Here is a 19,950-nt window from a genome sequence, read left to right on the forward strand (position 1 = left end):
GTGAATAGTGATTCACTGCATTTGTTGTTATCTTTTCTATTATTCACTCGAACACATGTTTTCGTGTTATCAAAGGTTCAAATAAACAAAAGCGTCTGAGTAACCTATCGCGCTAAGGAAAGAGAATCATTGTCTTAAGTAGCAAAACACTGCAATCAGGTGGGCATTACTTTTACTATACGTATATAGAGATCCCCTGCGTGTCGTAGGCCTCTTATACGAATGAATGCGTGAGATGATTTAACTGTTAATTTCAGTTTTATATATCTATCAAACGAGTTTAATGCTACCTTTGAGCAAGTTATTTCATGACAAAATCTTTGAGTTAAAGTTATTTCAAGAATTGTCTTGCCATAAAATGTTTAAATTTTAGTATGATATCTATCTGCTTTGGCTTTGCCAATGATGCAATCGAATTCGGGTCCTGAGCAGTTGATAGCTATCCTGCCAGGGCTAGTGTACACCAGTGACCGTGAGTCATCTAGCGGGTTGGCCGGTCAAGTGACCGTGAGAGGTGGCCACCTCTCCGGCACACAGTTCCAGATATGATAGATTACAAGAGAACTTAGACTGCAGTCGAACTTTAAGAATCACAACTGAATTTAGTAAGCTTGGGCCTTTTTAGCGAAAAACCCCTTGCTGTACTGCTTATGATGGCATGACAATTTAAATCTTTACGAAGCATGTTATATTTCATAGTAGGCATATGTGCCCACTGAGTATTTTTATACTCAGCCCTGCATGTATTTCTAAATATGCAGGTTGAGCAGCTGATGGAATGGAATGATGTTGAGCGGGTGTTCCTTTGACATTTCAAGAAATGTAACCTTGAGTATACATCTTCATATGTATATCTCACACGTTTTCCGCTACAAACCACTTTGATTAGAATAACTCTATGTTATGAAGTTGTGACACGTGTTATTGGGTAACCCACCTTAATCAGTTCTCCTTTATGTGTATGTTTTATAAGTATCCAAATGATCATATATGATCCTAGCATTTTATCTATGAGTGACATTTCCATATACTTTAATGTTAAGTAATAGTCCATATCCGTTCCCACTCATTAATTCTTATCCCAAGTCATAATCCCGGCTAAATTTGTCATTAAGGGTTGCGGGCTGTGACAGAGTGGTATCAGAGCGGTTCGTTCGCTCTGGCCCTAGAAACCTTATTCTAAAAGAGTCGAGTCTAGTTTGATTCTTTAGACTTACATGGGTTTATATGGCACCGCTCAACACTCCATTGCATCGTGCTCAATCAAGGAAAGAAGGTAACTGTAGTTCAACGTGTTAAAGATGTTATTGTTCTAAGATGTTTTATGAATATGTTTATGTAAAGAGCATGCTATGATGAAATGTTGAATGTTTTGTCTTTCATGGCATATTTTCGCAATCTATGATGTTATGATCAGACGAATAATAGAAAAATTGACATATGTTTTCCCAGAGAACATAGATTGCTATAAGTTGCATGATCACAATTTCAAAAAGAACATAGACTACTAGGTTAGTAGGATATCTCTACAATCTAGATTCTTAAGGTGATGATGTAGAAGAATGAAAGAGAACTTAGAGCATTTCAGCTCCCTCAAGAAAACAATGATTCTTTTGAACTACAAAGAGGAATGAAAAGATATGTACGAGGTAAAGGAAAAGCACAGAATGATGATACGCGACGAATTCAAGGTAAACGTTGCATCAAAGGTTGAACCATAGTCTCTACGTTCGAATGTTCAAGTGCGACGGAACATCGAATCGACTTTTGCTATACGATAGATTTTAAGAATAGTGTGTTTCGCCTGTGTACGTATGTCTGTGTGTATATGTCTTAAGAGAGGTTTAGGGTTTGAGATCAATAGGATAGGGAACCTTAAGATAAGTTTAGTTGTCATGATGAGCTTATGTTTTGTTATGTATAGTATGTTCATGGCTCTCCAAGTTCGGGACGATGTTTCCCGTGTGACTGGGAGGTGATGATGTTGGACCTGGCCAGTCCACATGATCCAAATCTCAGTAGACGTCTTTTGGGTTGAAAATCCATGTGTTTCAACTTTCGGTTGAAAAGCAGATGGGTTCATACTCGAGGTCATTTTGTTCGACCTAGTAGTTAATCATTTCATACCCTCTGGTCATTCTTTTGATTCTCTTGAACAATTTCTACAACACCTTGCTTTGATGTTGTGTTGAGTTTGAGCCTAGCAACTCGTGAGTTGTCATAATAAGATCCCCTTGATTGATAAGACTAAGAAGTGTTAGTCTACTGACGTAGTATACTACCCAAATTATGGCTTCGTATAATTGTGTCTCATTGTAATTAGTTGAGATTAGTCTTTGTCCTATAAATGATATCGACCACTCATTATGATAGAAATTCAGAGTTCAAGCTAAGATCGTAATATAGTGTTCGAGTACGAGGACTTAAGTTAATTGGTCTACGATAGTTTTAAGTGATTCTTATTTTTATAGATCTAGATTGTATGATGTTATGTGTGAAGTATATGCCTTGAGATGTGAAAGTTCGATGGAGTTTAGTTTACCCAAAATTGGGAACTTTTGAGTCAATGGTTAAGATGATTAATAGATGATGAAGATGAGTCCATGAGATGTATATGATGATGATTGATGGAGTAAATTGAGTATATGATGTCAATTGATGATTTTGATATGAGTTAGTTTAATAAAATAAGGGATATGTGTATCTATGCTCTAATTTATAAATTGATGGGTTATATGTGAGATTAATTGGCTAAGATTGATAGATCTATGAATGGATTAAGGTATCATGTGTGTTTATTAAATTTCAAAGAGTTTACTTTAATAAAAATTAGGACTTTTTGCCTATGTGTTATTTAAGTGATTTTGGCTTAAGATATATGTATTTGAGCATGATATTAGTGTATAATTATGTTTGAGTAAGTCTTTTGTTGGCTAAGAAAATTTTTTACTTAGTTTAGTTTGTATGAGTTTTTGAGTTTTCATATTTTGAGAAGTCGATGATTGATAAAATGAGGTCTAATTGCTTTATGACCATTATGTGAAAGTTTGTCATGTTTTATTAAGAGTTTTATGATGATACATGAAGTTTCATTAGAGTTTAGTTTACATGATAAAAGGGAATCTATATGTGTATAATGATTTATATGATGAATGAGATCATGTTTGAGTATTTGAGTAATTTTGAGCACGAAAATGAGAAGAGAATTTTAATGATGCGTTCGTTGAAATGTTTTACTTAAGATTTGAGGTTATGATGTAAGAAGAGAGTCAAGATTGAGTATGATGAGTATTATAATGTGTTTGAATGTTTTCAAGTGCTATATGTGTTTAAAATGAGCTTTGATTGGTTTTCATTGAAGGGATGTTGGGTTGAGCATTTAAGAGTTTGAGATGAGATTTTGGTGAATTTCGTAGGCCTACTGACCTACTGTGAATCTGTGATCGATGGTTTTTAGATGTCTAATAGCTTTGAAAATTTTATAGCAAATCTCTACATGAGTCTTAAGCACACCGGTAAAATTTTAAGTCATTTGGACTTCGTTTACTATTTTTTTATAAAATACAAAACCTAAACTGCACATTACTACCGAGAATTTCAGAGAACAGGAGAAAGAGTCATTCATTTCAGTAGCTTCCTGTGTGATCTAGATTTCAACATTTTTATGGTATTAACCTTATTGTGTTAGCTAGATATCCACCAAAGTTGAGCCCAGTTTGACAACGTTTACTAATTTTCAAAAATCCAAGTTTTCGATTGCTCAAAACTGCCGAATATGGTAGACTGTAGTAAAACAGTCATATTTCCTACAATACTTGGAGTTTTTGACTCTACTTTTTTTTATATGAAACTAGACTCGAAGACCTTTCTTTTGGTATGAGTCTCGAGTCCAAGAGGTGTCGGAGTCAGAACAGGTTAGATTTTGAAGTTGAGTCAGTGTAAACACAGAGCATGTTTTGATAATGTTTGATTGTGTTTTCTTATGGGCCTTAGGTGATTGTGTTGTCTATGTGTTTGAATGAGATTAGAAGAGCCTTATATGAGAGACAAATCGAGACTTAGAACCATGATTTTCTTGAAACCTATCCTTGAACTTAAGGATTTGAGATGAGTGGAGAGTTTATATAGAGTTAAGTAAGGAGATAGAATATGAGATAGAGCATAAGTTTCCTTTCATGTCTCTGATAACCATAAGTTTTTGATGTCAAGTCTAGAATAGTATCTCTAGACTTCTAAGAATGTCAGTAACCCCCAGCTCGCAGTCACACTGCCGCAACAAAGGTACAATAATAGTTTCAAAAATATACATATATGTATTTCAGACGTTATGAAAGTTTTTCAAGAAAATGTGCGCCTTATGTTTACGATGCTATGTGAATGCTTTTTGTCATGTTTGGGACTACCCGAACCCATAACGACTCAATGAATGTATTTCGTGTTTGGGACAACCCGAGCCCTTAACGAATCAATGTATGTATGTATGTATGGTCGAGTTAGATTCCTTGAATCTTTCCGGCATAAGCAAAGTTTTCATGAAAGGGACATTAAATGTCCATATATGTTAAGGTTTCAAAAGAAACAGAAGTATGTATGTATGAAAGAATGAGAAAGCTTTATGTTGTCGTTTTAGGCTAGCTGCCTATACGATTAGAATGATGGGTCCTCTTACAAACCGTTTGAGTACCACCCAAGAATGCTTTGAGAATGTTAATCGTGATAGCACCGCTTGATCGATTTAAGTAAAGACTGGTAAGATAGAAATGTTTAACATAGAGATGTTACAACATAGAGGCAATGCTTTAAGACTAAGGATTCACTTGAGCTATTTCAATAGCGGTGAGATTAAGTTTTTCACATAAGAACTTATGTTGCTTATGATTATGATGTTAGTCGTGATAGCTTGGCTAGAACAACATAGAATGGACTTTCATGGTATCAGTAACTTATGATGAAGTACTTATTAGTAAGTGCTTTAAGTTAGAAGTTGACTTAGAGCTTTATAAGAGATAAGAAGTTGACATGATTGGGGGCGAAGCTCCCATTTGACTGAGTGATTCATTGTGCTGGGTCTGGCCAGCCCATATAACTAAGATCTCGGTGATTGTCAATTAGGAGTTTGACCTTGAGTAGGGCGTCATCCCAATGTATAGACTCACACTATGTAGTTGTCACAATAAGATCTTATTTTACCACGATAAGCACAGTAATGACTAGAATGACTTAGTTTGCTGTCAGTTCTCGAAGTACTAGAAGGTGATATTCTCACAGTTAGAAAGATACACTAAGCATCAACCTATCTTTTGACCGACAGTCGGTAGAAACAAAGCAACTTCTGGAATCCCAAGTGGAGAACCAGGGCAGATAACTAGTATGATAGAGTTTTCAACAAAATGTCAGGACGTGCTCCAAATGTGGTGGACACTTATGAGAAACGCGTGAAGGAGTTCGCAAACGAATGGCGTCATGAGATATTCAATTCCCCTACCAAGCCAAAGAAATATTACGTAGGAGCAACCAACGAGCAAGACTCTCACCATCGAATCACTGCTACCAAGGGAGAATGGGAAGACTCCGACACAATCTGGATATACACCACCTCAAGATGTGGTGAAGGAAAGAAAATGGAATGAAGAAAACAACAGAAAATTCGAGCATAGAAAAAGAACTTTAGAATAAGACTTAAGATCCAACCCAACCTCAAAGCCAACAACCTCACACTAGAAGGGTGATTGTTCAAAAGCTCCATCAATAGGAAGCAAGTATTTGTTTTAAACTTCAGAGAACTTGAGCACTATGTCTCATTAGCCCCAAAGTTGAATTACTTGACTTATGACTTAGAACTCGTTGTGGTTGTGCACGTGTTGGAAATTTGGAGATACTATCTCTACGGAGTTAAGTGTGAGGTCCTTATAGCTGACAAGAATTTGAAGTGCTTTTTCGAGCAAAGAGATTTCAATGTAAGACAACAGAGACGATTCGAATTAGTGAAGAATTATGATGGTACCATCAATTGGAAATTAAGATAAGATGTTTCACCACTAAATATGAAGTACTGATTGGTGATTGCCTTGTTCGGTTTAGTAATTGTTCACCATCCGGAGACAATATCAAGCTGTGTAGTTGCATCAATAGTTAAGTGTGAATTGCAAGAAAGGATTATGAAAGCACGAAATGAAAATGGATATTGGTGAGAAAATGTGTCTCGCCTCAAGAATAAGAAAAACGAAAGGATTCACGAAAGTCAGGAATAGTGCACTAATGGTTAGTGGAGGATTGTGGATGTATACACTGAATATTACGTCTCGCAGTTAAGAAAAGTATGTGATTAAGAAAGATGAGATAGTCCAAGCTCAGGGCTTAAGTTATGAAGAGAAATCAGTTTAGTGACTAGATTGCAAGGTTCAAGTGTTACGAGGCAATAATATTGTTCTCGTCATGTAGTGGGACCATCACAGGATGGAAAAGGCTACAAAAGAGATGAATGAAACGAATGACTAGTATCACAAGCTAGAATACCAGGTATACAAATTTCGGGACGAAATTTATTTTAAGGGGGGTAGTATGTAATGCCCCGCTCTTTTAAATATATATTAGATTAAATATGTGCATTAGTTATAAAATTCTTTTAATTATTTATTGTGATTATTTTGTTCAGATAATATTATTTCAGCAAAAGTCTGTATAAGAGATACAGAGCTGCGATTTAATATTCAATCATGAATCAAACCAATAATTAAATTATTGGTTTAGCTACACGTTTGAGACCTTGCATTACCAGTTGATTGATTTAATCAATAGTATTAGAAATTTTAGATTTATAACCGATTTCATAAATCGTGTTATTTAAATCGAATTGTTAGAATTATAACTTGAGCTTATGTGAATAATAATTTTATTATTTCACGCTATATGTGTTTAGTATTAAGTCGCGAATTAATTCCGACTTTCACGTATTAAATCCCAAGTTAAGGATTTAATTAATACGACGAGTATTTAATTAGCAAGAATTGGATAATTATTAAGAAACGAATACGAACTATGAGAAATTAGATCTCGATAAATAGTCACATCAAACCTTCCCCTCCAATACACCATTACTGCAGAAGTTTTTCTAAAGATTGCAGATTTCTTCCTGTACCATATCTGAACTCCATCACACCCCAAAGTTTCCTGTAGCAGATCAATCCATAGTTTTCAAAAGCTGTTGAAATCCATCACACCCCAAAAGCCCCAATTTCAGGAGAAGATATTCAAAGATGGCAGGAGAAAATCTTCAGCAATCTACAAGTTTTCAAAGATGGCAGGAGAAAATCTACAGCAATCTACAATTTTCAAAAGCTGCATTTAAATTCTCCTACTCCCTTCAAAAATTTCAACCATCATAAATTCCGTTGTCTGCGGAAGCTCCTCTATATAAACTCACAATTGTCAGTTCAATACTCATCACTTTCACTCCCGCAAAAGCAATACTCCATTGTATTGAAAACTCTTAAATTTTTCATTGCAAGAGCTCAAGTGAGCTCCCTTCGCCGGGCTGTTTCTTCGCCGACCGGCCACTAGGCTCTGAACCGAGAACGTGTACTCGTTCCTCCATCTTCAGGCTACCAAATCCAACAATCGAAAGGTCGAAGCCTTCTCTGTTTTTCCCTGACCAAAGACCGCAATATCCTTCGGCGGCCAACGTCGAATTCCCGACTTAGCCACCGGCCAACTTACGGCTTTCGTTTCTCACTATCCTTACGATGAAAAAGGATCGAGAAACCACCGTTGTGTAGCCTGATCTACCTCGCACGAGGAAGACTAAGTCGTAGACCTTCGCGGTTAAACACCATAGCGGAACGACGACCAGAAAACCCCCGACGAACAACTTCCATTAGTGCTCACTTGGACAAGGGTAAGTTGACGCCCTTATTTCGATGCATTCCCGTTTCTATTATATTATGGGAAATTTCTGGGGTATAGATGGGAGTGTGGTGAATATTTGTACAAAGTTTCATATCATTTGAACCTCGTTTACTACCCTTTTAAAATTCGAGAAGTCTACTGCCCGTATCTGCTAAAACTGTCGTGAGGCAGATGATTAGGTTAATTATTTCAGTAACCATATGTTGATATTTAGCTCTCAAGGTTTTATTGTATGAAGATATATGTGTTAGCTATCTGCATATAAAATTTGAGGTTATTCCGGTAACGTTTGCTATTTTTTCAAAAATCTGGACTTTCAGTTGGCAGAAACTGCCGAATCTGGTAGGCGATGGGAAAATCGCTATATCTCTTAAACTACTTGGAGTTTTTCAACATACTTTTTTTTTCAATTAAACTAGACTCAAAGAGGTTTCTATTGATATGAAATTCGACTCCATACGAGTTCGGAGTAAAAACAGTTTATTAGTTGAAGTTGAATCTATACAGTTTTGTTGAGATGGAAATGATTCAAAATAATTCCTATTAAGGATTTTAAAGTTTTATTGTTGATAAAAAATCACTTTTAGATTATAAATGAGCTATTGATGTGTATATATATATATTGGTGATTGGCATTATTAAATGGGGAAAAGGAAAACGTTTTATGTTTATAGAATTATTCTTTATTTATAATAGATAAATAAATGAATAATATAAAATGGAATTTCCTACATCCTCAAAGGTACATGAAATATTTTGATAAAGGAAGAACGATTGTATATGAGTTAGATATAGTCGTTTAAGGAAATATGGGTAGTTAGAGAAATGAGTGAATAGTGATTCACTGCATTTGTTGTTATATTTTCTATTATTCACTCGAACACATGTTTTCGTGTTATCAAAGGTTCAAATAAACAAAAGCGTCTGAGTAACCTATCGCGCTAAGGAAAGAGAATCATTGTCTTAAGTAGCAAAACACTGCAATCAGGTGGGCATTACTTTTACTATACGTATATAGAGATCCCCTGCGTGTCGTAGGCCTCTTATACGAATGAATGCGTGAGATGATTTAACTGTTAATTTCAGTTTTATATATCTATCAAACGAGTTTAATGCTACCTTTGAGCAAGTTATTTCATGACAAAATCTTTGAGTTAAAGTTATTTCAAGTATTGTCTTGCCATAAAATGTTTAAATTTTAGTATGATATCTATCTGCTTTGGCTTTGCCAATGATGCAATCGAATTCGGGTCCTGAGCAGTTGATAGCTATCCTGCCAGGGCTAGTGTACACCAGTGACCGTGAGTCATCTAGCGGGTTGGCCGGTCAAGTGACCGTGAGAGGTGGCCACCTCTCCGGCACACAGTTCCAGATATGATAGATTACAAGAGAACTTAGACTGCAGTCGAACTTTAAGAATCACAACTGAATTTAGTAAGCTTGGGCCTTTTTAGCGAAAAACCCCTTGCTGTACTGCTTATGATGGCATGACAATTTAAATCTTTACGAAGCATGTTATATTTCATAGTAGGCATATGTGCCCACTGAGTATTTTTATACTCAGCCCTGCATGTATTTCTAAATATGCAGGTTGAGCAGCTGATGGAATGGAATGATGTTGAGCGGGTGTTCCTTTGACATTTCAAGAAATGTAACCTTGAGTATACATCTTCATATGTATATCTCACACGTTTTCCGCTACAAACCACTTTGATTAGAATAACTCTATGTTATGAAGTTGTGACACGTGTTATTGGGTAACCCACCTTAATCAGTTCTCCTTTATGTGTATGTTTTATAAGTATCCAAATGATCATATATGATCCTAGCATTTTATTTATGAGTGACATTTCCATATACTTTAATGTTAAGTAATAGTCCATATCCGTTCCCACTCATTAATTCTTATCCCAAGTCATAATCCCGGCTAAATTTGTCATTAAGGGTTGCGGGCTGTGACAGAGTGGTATCAGAGCGGTTCGTTCGCTCTGGCCCTAGAAACCTTATTCTAAAAGAGTCGAGTCTAGTTTGATTCTTTAGACTTACATGGGTTTATATGGCACCGCTCAACACTGTAATGACCCGACTTTTTATTAAGGATTATATACTTTTAATTACTAATTTAAGGATTGATTATGGTGATTAGAGTTCAGCATCCATTAATAAAATACGAATTTATATGAATTTGATAATTTATATATGTGATGATTTATTTTTTTATTTTCAATAGATGATGCACTCAAAATATATTTTGAGTCCATTAATTTATTGTGGAGAATTTAACACTGAAGTGTTAAATATGAATCTTTTATCGATTGTTTACTTAAGCCCATGAGTAATTTAATTTATGTTAGAAGCAAGCTCAAATGGATTTTATGCTTCAATAAGAATTAGGCTTATATGTCTTAATGTATTTAAATGAGTTTGGAACCATATAATTAATATATTAATCTCTTAGATATTTTAATTTGAATAATCCTAAGCATGCTGAATCCTAAGCATGCTGAAGAATTTACTACGCATGCTGAAGAAATTCTTCAGTCATACAAAGCTAGCTGAAGTGTTCATACTTGTAAGTTGAAGAATTTCCACGACCCTCACCACCCCATTTTTCTTTTATAATCTACACCATTCTTCACCCAAACCTCACCACTTCACCATTTCTAAATTCTGCAGTCTCAATTTCACACAGCAAGTTAAGGTAATAGAATGAGGATATTCATCTCTTTCAATTTATTTTTTTTCACAACTGACGTTTCTAATCTTAGTGATAAATAAAATCTGCAGAAATAAATATCTTCCACCACACCTATTCAAGGTATTCCCCTTTTATCCAATATATCAGAGAACCACCAAACGAGAATGATCCAAAAGAAAAATTTACATGTATTAACGTATGAACTGAAATTTACAGTATTTGATTTTTGCTCAAAATCCTATGCTATTTTGTGAACTGAATTGTGGCTTGAACCCTACTGTGTGTGTGAGTCAAGGTCAGGGGACGGCAGCCGCGGTGGCTGCCGGCGGTCGACGGTCGGCGACGGAGCCGAGGTGGTCTCCGATCTGCCAAAGAGGGAAAAAGAGATGAGTATTTCAGATTTTTAATTTAGAAAATGGAAAAAGGGGGAAAATAGAAAAGGAAGAAATTAGGGCTTACCTTAGGCTGCCGGTCGATGGAAGCAGTGGCGGCGGCAGCTCCGGCCTTCGGCTGGAGAAGATACACCAGGCGCGGCGGCGGCTTACGCCGTGTCTGCCGGCGTGTGTGAGAGTTAGGGATAGAGAGAGAGGGAGAACAGGTGGCGGCCGTGGCGTTGAACGGCGGCGGCGGATCTGCTGCGAGGATGAGGGAGCAGGCGGCGGCCCGGCGATGGCGGCACACCGCGGTGGTGGTGTCTGCTGCGCCTGGGTCCAGCGGCCGAGAGAGCGAGAGAGATAGAGGAGAAGAGAGGGGGGAGAAAAATCGAGGGAGAGGAGATGAGGGAGCAGGCGGCGTGGTCGACAGATTAACGCCGGCCTCGCTGGCGACCGGAACGGCCAGGACGCGGGGCGGCGACAGCTGGATCGAGCGAGAGAGAGAGATGTTGAGCAGCGTTCGTTTCTTGAGAATTTAGAGAGAGATTCAGTCTTGTTAATTGAGAGAGAGAGAGAGAGTTCTACTTTAATAAAAAAAAAGGGAGAACCGATAATTGAGAGAGAGAGTGTGTTCTGCTTTAAAAAAAAAAAAGGGAGAGAACCGATAATTAAGATAGAGAGAGAGAGAGGCGAATTGTCGGTAGTGAGAGAACCGAGAGTGAAGACTTATGGGGAGAATTTTTGGACTCTTTTATTGGGCCTAGTTCATTTTATTTGTTGGGCCGGGGATTAATTCATTGGGCCATCTTTTTATTTCTATCTGGGCCGAATTTATTTAATGTTCTTGGGCTGGAATTTATTTAATTCTATTGGGCCTGTTTCAGATTTGTTTAGTTCAGCCCAGCTGTTAATTCGTCATTTGGGCCGATTAAAGTGTCTATTGGACTAAGATTAATTCTTTCCAGTCCACATTAATTATTACTTGGACTCCTATTATTTATTAATAATGGGTCTCGAATTTATATTACTTGGGCTCCTACGATTTAATTGATTAAGTCCAATGAAATTTATTTATTTAACCCAATAAGAATTATTATTTTAGGCTTCTTTATTAATCCTAATTATTTTTAATTAGTGATTAATATTAAAATTTACTAATTATTTTAAGGGTGATGATGGGCTCACTTATTGGGCTTCATGATTTTATTATCTTGGGCCTCATTTGTTGGGCTCTAGAATTTAATTGATGTTGGGCCTAATATTATTAATGCACTGGGCTTCGAATTTGTTCTTTTGGACTCGAATTAAATTCCTTTTGGGCCTTGATTATTTTATTTTAATTGGGCCTTCATAATTATTCTATTAAGTTTAATTAGAGAAAAATTTAAGACTTACTAATTATTAATTAGTAAGTGAATTAGATTATTTTAAGATGAGTAGATTATTAAAGATTAATAATCCGACCTCATAAGACGAGCTTTAATTCCTTAAATAGGATTAGCATCTCATAAATTAATTAAAGGAATATGAGTCATGCATAATCATTTCACGCATCCTCATTTATTGAGATTTTTCGAGAATTAGAATCTTATTTTATTTTCTCGGATTAAAGGTCAAGCACCAGAGTTAGAGCTAAACCGTGAGTCTGCTATTCAGGTAGGCTTTCTACGTATAAACTAAAATTATATATTAGAATTGTTAAGACTTTATGCTTATGAATTTAAATGATATTGTCAATGCCTAAATGCTTTATGTTTTATTATTAATTGCCTATCTGATGTTAATCGAATTCGGATTCTGGATGGGACCGCAAATCCCTTCGGAATTAGTGTACACCTTGTGATCGTGAGTCATCTAGCGGGTTGGCCGATCATAGTGTCCGTAGAGGGAGGCCTCCCTCTCGGCACGAGTTACTGATATGGTGATTAATGATATAAAATACCTGCGCGGGTTATTGATGAAAGAAATGATATTATGTTTGGTAAATACGAGTCTTTAAAGGAAAACCCTCGTATATTACTACTGTTGAAAGGCTTGACAATAAAATATTATGCATGTATGTAAATTTCGGCAAGTGTCCACTAAGTACTTTTGTACTTAGCCCTGCATGTATTTTTAAATGTGCAGGTTGAGCTGTGATCGAGGATGTAGTGTGCAAGCGAAGCTTTTGTCAATTTAGGACGAGAACCTCAGAGTGGAGTATATGTCTTCATACATATACTCAAGTTATTGTTATTCCGCTGCAAACACTGATTATGTTAAGATATTATGTCATTTGTCAAACAATGTGTATTATTTAATAATGTACTAAAACCATTGAGTACCCCGTTTTGGGATAATATTATGTACGGTCCCCTTGTGGCCTTCGTTGATATCTAGATATTTCGATTGATTTCTTTATACAAGTCGAGTCATCAAGAAAACGAATATGCCCTTTCTAAATCCCGCTCCTAAATTCCCTCCCTTAGTCGCGGTTTTCCCGAATTTGCTATCCTTAGCAAGTGCGGTCGTGACAGAATGGTATCAGAGCATTTCTTTTGCTCTGAGTACTACTCATTCCTTCTAAGTTGAGTCTAGATTAAGTAAGTTAATACACTTTTGAACTAGTTGACAAAAGCTTGGCACTACATCTCGTCACGTTCAACGGAGGTTATGGTAAGTACTTTCAAGTTTTAATTAAGTTAATTTCTTGAAATGTATGAAGCATGAATAAGTATGACTATTGTATGAATCACAAGAACTTAGAACTGTTAAGTTATATATGCTCACTCTCACGACGGAACATAGAAGAGAACTTAGGGAGATGCCTTAACTTTTTCTTCATGTTACGATGACATCGACAATGACGGTCGAAATAGAGAAAGAAGAATCACACGAAGGGTCGCATGATGAAACCACGAGCATGAAGATTGAGCAGCATAACGAACGCCAATAGTACGTTGATGGCAGGGGCATAGCTTAAATATTCGAGTGTTTTTCTACGATGAGATCTCGAATTAGCTTGGCCTTTTGAACTTATTTTGTTGAAACTTTTACTGCTCGTTGCTAGATTTAAGAAAATATCATCATCACATAACAAGCCCTAAGTTCGGTAAACAACGACACTAGAACTATATGATAGTCGAATTGGTAATCTGTAATTAAGTATTAAGAACCTGTATGGCTTGTGTAAATGCTAGATTTAGATGATGAGGTATTTTTGCACGTTATGGTTATTGAACCGAACTTGTTTTCCGATTTTAGATATTTAGAACCTTATCGCCTTAAGTTACTTGTCGTGTGCTATTTTTGACGATAGAACTTCCTTTGTTAGATGGCGAGGACTGTTTTCACCCGACGACGACCACTGCCCCCATGGGCTAGTCCAGAGGAGGTCGAGCAGTCCTACCGCACCTATGCTCCATGTCACGGGGATAACCTCGGACAGTTCCTCGCAGGTTTTCACAGACACTGGGTTGAGGCGAGTGCACATGGAGTATCAGGGTATGACGGTATCCAGAGGTTGATCTTACTGTTACCTTCCGAGTGGCAGGGATGGGCTAGGCAGATCTCTGCCCACTACATCTTTCGCCGAGAAGATTACCACGACCTCATGGGAGACTTCCCTAGCTTTATTGCGGAGCTTCAGATCTGTTTCACTTTGTGGGGCCGCGCCCCTCTAGGGCCCTACATCCTTCCGGGAGACTACGTACAAGTGGGGACGCCTATGCCAGCGGAGACACCCGCTACTGCCCCTGAGTCTCCGATGGCCTTGCCACGAGATTCTCCACCACGTGCCTCAGTTCTAGGACGCCGTGGTAGGCACGATGACGAGACAGGCCCTTCTCGTCCACGGGCTCGTAGGGATTTCCCATCGCCTCCTGACTCAGTGATCCGAGCTACTACTCCTCCACCACCACTGATACCTACGATAGACGCAAGGTTTGAGGCTGCCATGGCAGATGTCGACAGGGTCATGGCCAACATGAGGGAGTTTCTAGATAGGAGCAAATACCCTATGCAGGAGGATGACGATACAGCGCAGTATGGTACGATAAGGATTACTCGTCCTGAACCCGTGCCAACTCCAGCTCCGATCAAGCCTCGTACCACGGCCAGGATCCGCACCAGAGACGATCCGATCCGTGAGATTATGGACGACATCTTCCGCTCAGCCCAGATCATGCAGGAGACAGGCGAGGGCCAGAGAGAGACTCTGTTGCCCAGCTGGGAGCTGGGCGAGGATGAGGAGGAGGACCCCGAGGAGGATGAGGAGGAGGACCCCGAGGAGGATCCGGAGGAGGACCCCCTGGCGTTACCGAGGAGCAGTCGTACCGCAACTCAGGATTCACAGATTTGATAGTTTTTAGCTTGTGAATGTACTCCGGAAACGATGATTCGTTCCAATGACTATGATTTTATTTATGTTGTCTCTAGCTAGCATTAGTACGGAAACGTTGGTCTCTAGGACGTTCCGTGAATAAGTACCCTTTTGTGATTGCTTAGCTAATAAGCCGGTACATCATAGGAAGTACTGGATAGACCTTACCTACGTTTTGGTTGACGATGTAAAAGCCTCGATGAGACAATTTTCCATGATATATATATGACCCTAGCATGGGCTTTCTGCGACGATCTCGTATATGTTTTATGTTTCTCTACGGGTTTTATTCTTCACGAGTCAATTAAGAATATAGTAATTTTAAAAAAAAATGTGACTTGTGCATGCAACGGTTCCTGTTATATTTTAGTTTTGGAGTTATGATAAGTTAAATTTGACAAACAGTTCTTTATTAATTACCTTAGAGACTCCTGTATAGAATGCGTTAAAATGGGTGTTAGTATTGTACAGAATGCCACCTAAACGAGGTCGCCCCGCTAGGAGGAACATTAACAACAATGGAAATCGTGATGAAATACCTGAGGGACGACGAAACGACAGGGAACCTACCCCACCCCCTCCACCCCCTGCTAGAAGGACTGAAGAACTGTTTCTTCGACAGAATCCGCCCACATTTACTGGGACAGGCGACCCAGCCGAGGCCGAAGCTTGGATACGCGCCTTGGAGCGTATCTTCACTTTCCTACACTGCACAGAAGAGGAGCGACTCTCGTGTATGTCTTTCCAACTAGCCGGATCGGCTGACTTTTGGTGGGAAGCCCGCCGAAAGACTCTGACTCCCGAACAATGGGCAGCATACACTTGGGAAGACTTTAAGACGGGATTATATGATAAGTATATTCCCAAAAGCTACAGAAAGAAGAAGGAGGCTGAGTTCTATAGCCTGAAACAAGGGAAGAAGACGGTGACAGAGTATGACAGAGAGTTCTGCGATCTATCGCGTTATGCTCCACAACAGGTGGATACTGATGAGAAAATGGCGGAGAAATTTTGTGCCGGTCTGAGGCACAAGATTCGGATGACTCTAGCTAGTCATGGCGGACTCTCATACACTGAGTCTTTGAACAGGGCACTGGACATCGAAGCTGCAATGCCAGTAGAAAGGTTGGCTCCATCACAGACCCCAGCGCCAGCCAACCCACCTGCACGCCCTCAGAACTTTAAAGGGAAGCGCAACTGGAACGACCATGGAGGAAATGAAAACCAGACTAACAAGAGGCCATGGCAAGGAAATGCGCCGTTGAGACAATATCAGCAACAAGGACAAGGGAAGCAACAGGGTCCTGCCCCGGCTGGAGGCAGCCAAAGACAAAATGAAGTTCCCCTTTGTCCAAAATGCCACAAACCACATCGTGGTGTCTGTAAGGCTGGAACTGACAGTTGCTACACGTGTGGCCAGAAGGGCCACTACTCCTCACAATGCCCCAACAAACAGCAGGGCGCGGCAATCAGGGCCACTTATGCCCAGCCCCTGCAAGCAGTTCAAGGGCAACACCAGCCCCGCCAACAACAGCCATACCAGCAGCAATACCAATACCAGCCCCGCCAACAACAACCATACCAGCAGCAATACCAAAACAAGCACCAACAGCGCCAACAGCAACAGAGGTGGCAGCAACCATTGCCGCAGCAGGCGAGAGCCTTTGCTCTCACCCAAAACCAGCCCGAGAAAAACCAGGGAAACCTGGCAGGTATGGGCAAGCTTAAAGGTTTTTCCATAATGATTCTGTTCGATACTGGTGCCTCGCATTCTTTTATATCTGCCCCTTGCGTAGATACCTTAGAAATCGAATCAGAACGAGCTAAGTGTGCCTTAAGAATCACTACACCCTCAGGAGGAAGATCTACCACCACACATGTTTGCTCGAACGTAGAATTTGAAATAGGAGAACTTAAGATGGTAGCGAACAATCTTAATATTCTGCTCATGTGGGACGTAGATATGATCTTAGGAATGGACTGGCTAGCTGAGAATCACGCCACCATCCTTTGTAGTGAACGAAAAATTTCTCTTCGACCATCTGGAAAGGAACCGACGGAATTTCATGGCATAGGTATGAAGAAAAGAGTACCAGTGATATCCGCATTACAAGCCAGAAAAGAGATGATGAAGGAAGGAAGCACAGCTTATCTCGTCTACCTAAACGGGGAAGCTAGTGAAGACAAGAAAGTGGAAGATGTGGCAATAGTACGAGACTTTCCAGAAGTTTTTCCTGAAATATTGCCAGGACTACCTCCAGACAGGCAACTAGATTTCACCATTGATCTAGAACCTGGATCTGCCCCAGTATCAAAGGCACCGTACAGGATGGCCCCAAAGGAACTACAAGAATTAAAGGTGCAACTACAGGAACTCTTGGACTTGGGTTTCATCAGACCCAGTGTCTCGCCTTGGGGAGCGCCTGTACTCTTTGTCAAGAAGAAAGATGGAACCATGAGAATGTGCATTGATTATCGAGAGTTGAACAAACTGACGCTTAAAAACAAATACCCTCTTCCAAGGATAGATGATTTGTTCGATCAACTCAAAGGAGCCAGTGTATTCTCAAAAATAGATTTAAGGTCTGGTTATCATCAACTGAAGATCAGACCAGAGGATATATCTAATACCGCTTTCCGCACAAGATATGGTCACTATGAATTCATTGTCATGCCATTTGGTCTAACCAATGCACCGGCAGTATTCATGGACCTCATGAATCGAGTTTTCCATCCATACTTAGACAAATTTGTCTTAGTGTTTATAGATGATATCCTCATCTATTCTAAGAATGACCAAGAGCATGAAAATCATTTAAGAATCATCCTGGAGACATTAAAGACGGAGAAGTTGTTCGCCAAATTCAGCAAGTGCGAATTTTGGTTGAAAGAAGTAATGTTTCTAGGGCACATCGTATCAGCAGATGGAATCAAGGTGGACCCCGCCAAGGTGCAAGCCGTGCGCGAGTGGAAATCACCAACCACACCTAATGAAATCCGGAGTTTCTTAGGTTTGGCAGGATACTACCGGAGATTCATCGAAGGATTCTCTAAAATAGCGAGACCAATGACGCAATTACTTCGCAAAGGAATCAAGTATAAGTGGAACGAAGAGTGTGAAGCCAGCTTCCAAGAGCTGAAGAAGAAATTGACAACTGCACCAGTGCTAGCAGTTCCAGCAGCCGATAAAGAATACGTGATCTTCACGGACGCATCCAAAAATGGGCTAGGTTGTGTGTTGATGCAAGAAGGAAAGGTCATTGCCTACGCCTCGCGACAACTAAGGCCACATGAATTGAACTACCCCACTCATGATCTGGAACTGGCAGCAATTGTGCATGCTTTGAAAATTTGGAGACACCATCTATACGGAGTTAGATGTGAAATCTTCACTGATCACAAAAGCCTTAAGTATTTTTTCGAGCAGAAAGACTTGAATATGAGACAGAGGAGATGGCTCGAGCTCGTGAAGGATTACGACTGCGGTATCAACTACCACCCGGGAAAAGCTAATGTAGTAGCTGATGCTTTAAGTCGTAAAACTCAATCCGAGTTAGGACTTCTTCTCACTCAAGAGGACACGCTTGTAAGAGATTTTGACAAATTGAAGATAGAAGTGGTTCAGCCACCGGCAACGACAAGAGCAATTATTGCAACTCTAGTAGCCGTCCCAGACCTCAGAGAAAGGATCGTCAGTGCTCAGAGAGCGGATGAGAGCTTGGAAAAAGTTCGTCTCAAGATCCGAACAGGCACGCCAGGAGGCGACCAAGAGGCAACGGATAACGCAGTTTTTTTTGAAGGAAGATTGTGTGTTCCCCATAACGAGGAACTGAGAAACGAGATCATGAGTGAAGCTCATGACACGCCCTATACCGCTCATCCCGGAAGTACCAAAATGTACCAAGATCTAAAACAGAAATTTTGGTGGGACGGGATGAAACGAGATATAGCCTCGTTTGTAGAGCGTTGCCTTGCATGCCAGCAAGTGAAAGCTTTACATCAACGACCATATGGGAAATTACAGCCATTGGAAATTCCAGAATGGAAGTGGGAGCACATAGCGATGGATTTCGTGACGGGTCTACCCAAGACAAATAGGGGCAACACATCTATTTGGGTAATAGTAGACCGTCTCACAAAGAGCGCTCATTTTATACCGATTCCAATTACCCATGGATCGGAGAAACTAGCCCAACTGTACATTCGTGAGATTGTACGGCTACATGGAATACCAATATCCATTACTTCAGATAGAGATTCAAAATTTACTTCTAGATTTTGGATCAGTTTGCAGAAAGAGTTGGGAACGAGATTAAACTTTAGCACCGCCTTTCACCCTCAAACAGATGGACAATCAGAAAGGACAATTCAGACCCTTGAAGATATGTTGAGGACAGTGGTGCTAGACCGAGGAGGAAGTTGGGAATCAGTGCTGCCATTGATCGAATTCGCCTACAACAATAGTTACCAAGCAACCATTGATATGGCACCTTATGAGGCGCTGTATGGAAGGAAGTGTAGATCACCACTTTACTGGGATGAAGTGGGTGAAAGAAAAATCCTTGGGCCAGATGCAGTAAGCGAGATGATCGAGACCATCCGCCAGATTAGAG

Source organism: Salvia miltiorrhiza, chromosome 2 (assembly GCF_028751815.1).
Source record: "Salvia miltiorrhiza cultivar Shanhuang (shh) chromosome 2, IMPLAD_Smil_shh, whole genome shotgun sequence".
NCBI classification, from domain to species: domain Eukaryota; kingdom Viridiplantae; phylum Streptophyta; class Magnoliopsida; order Lamiales; family Lamiaceae; genus Salvia; species Salvia miltiorrhiza.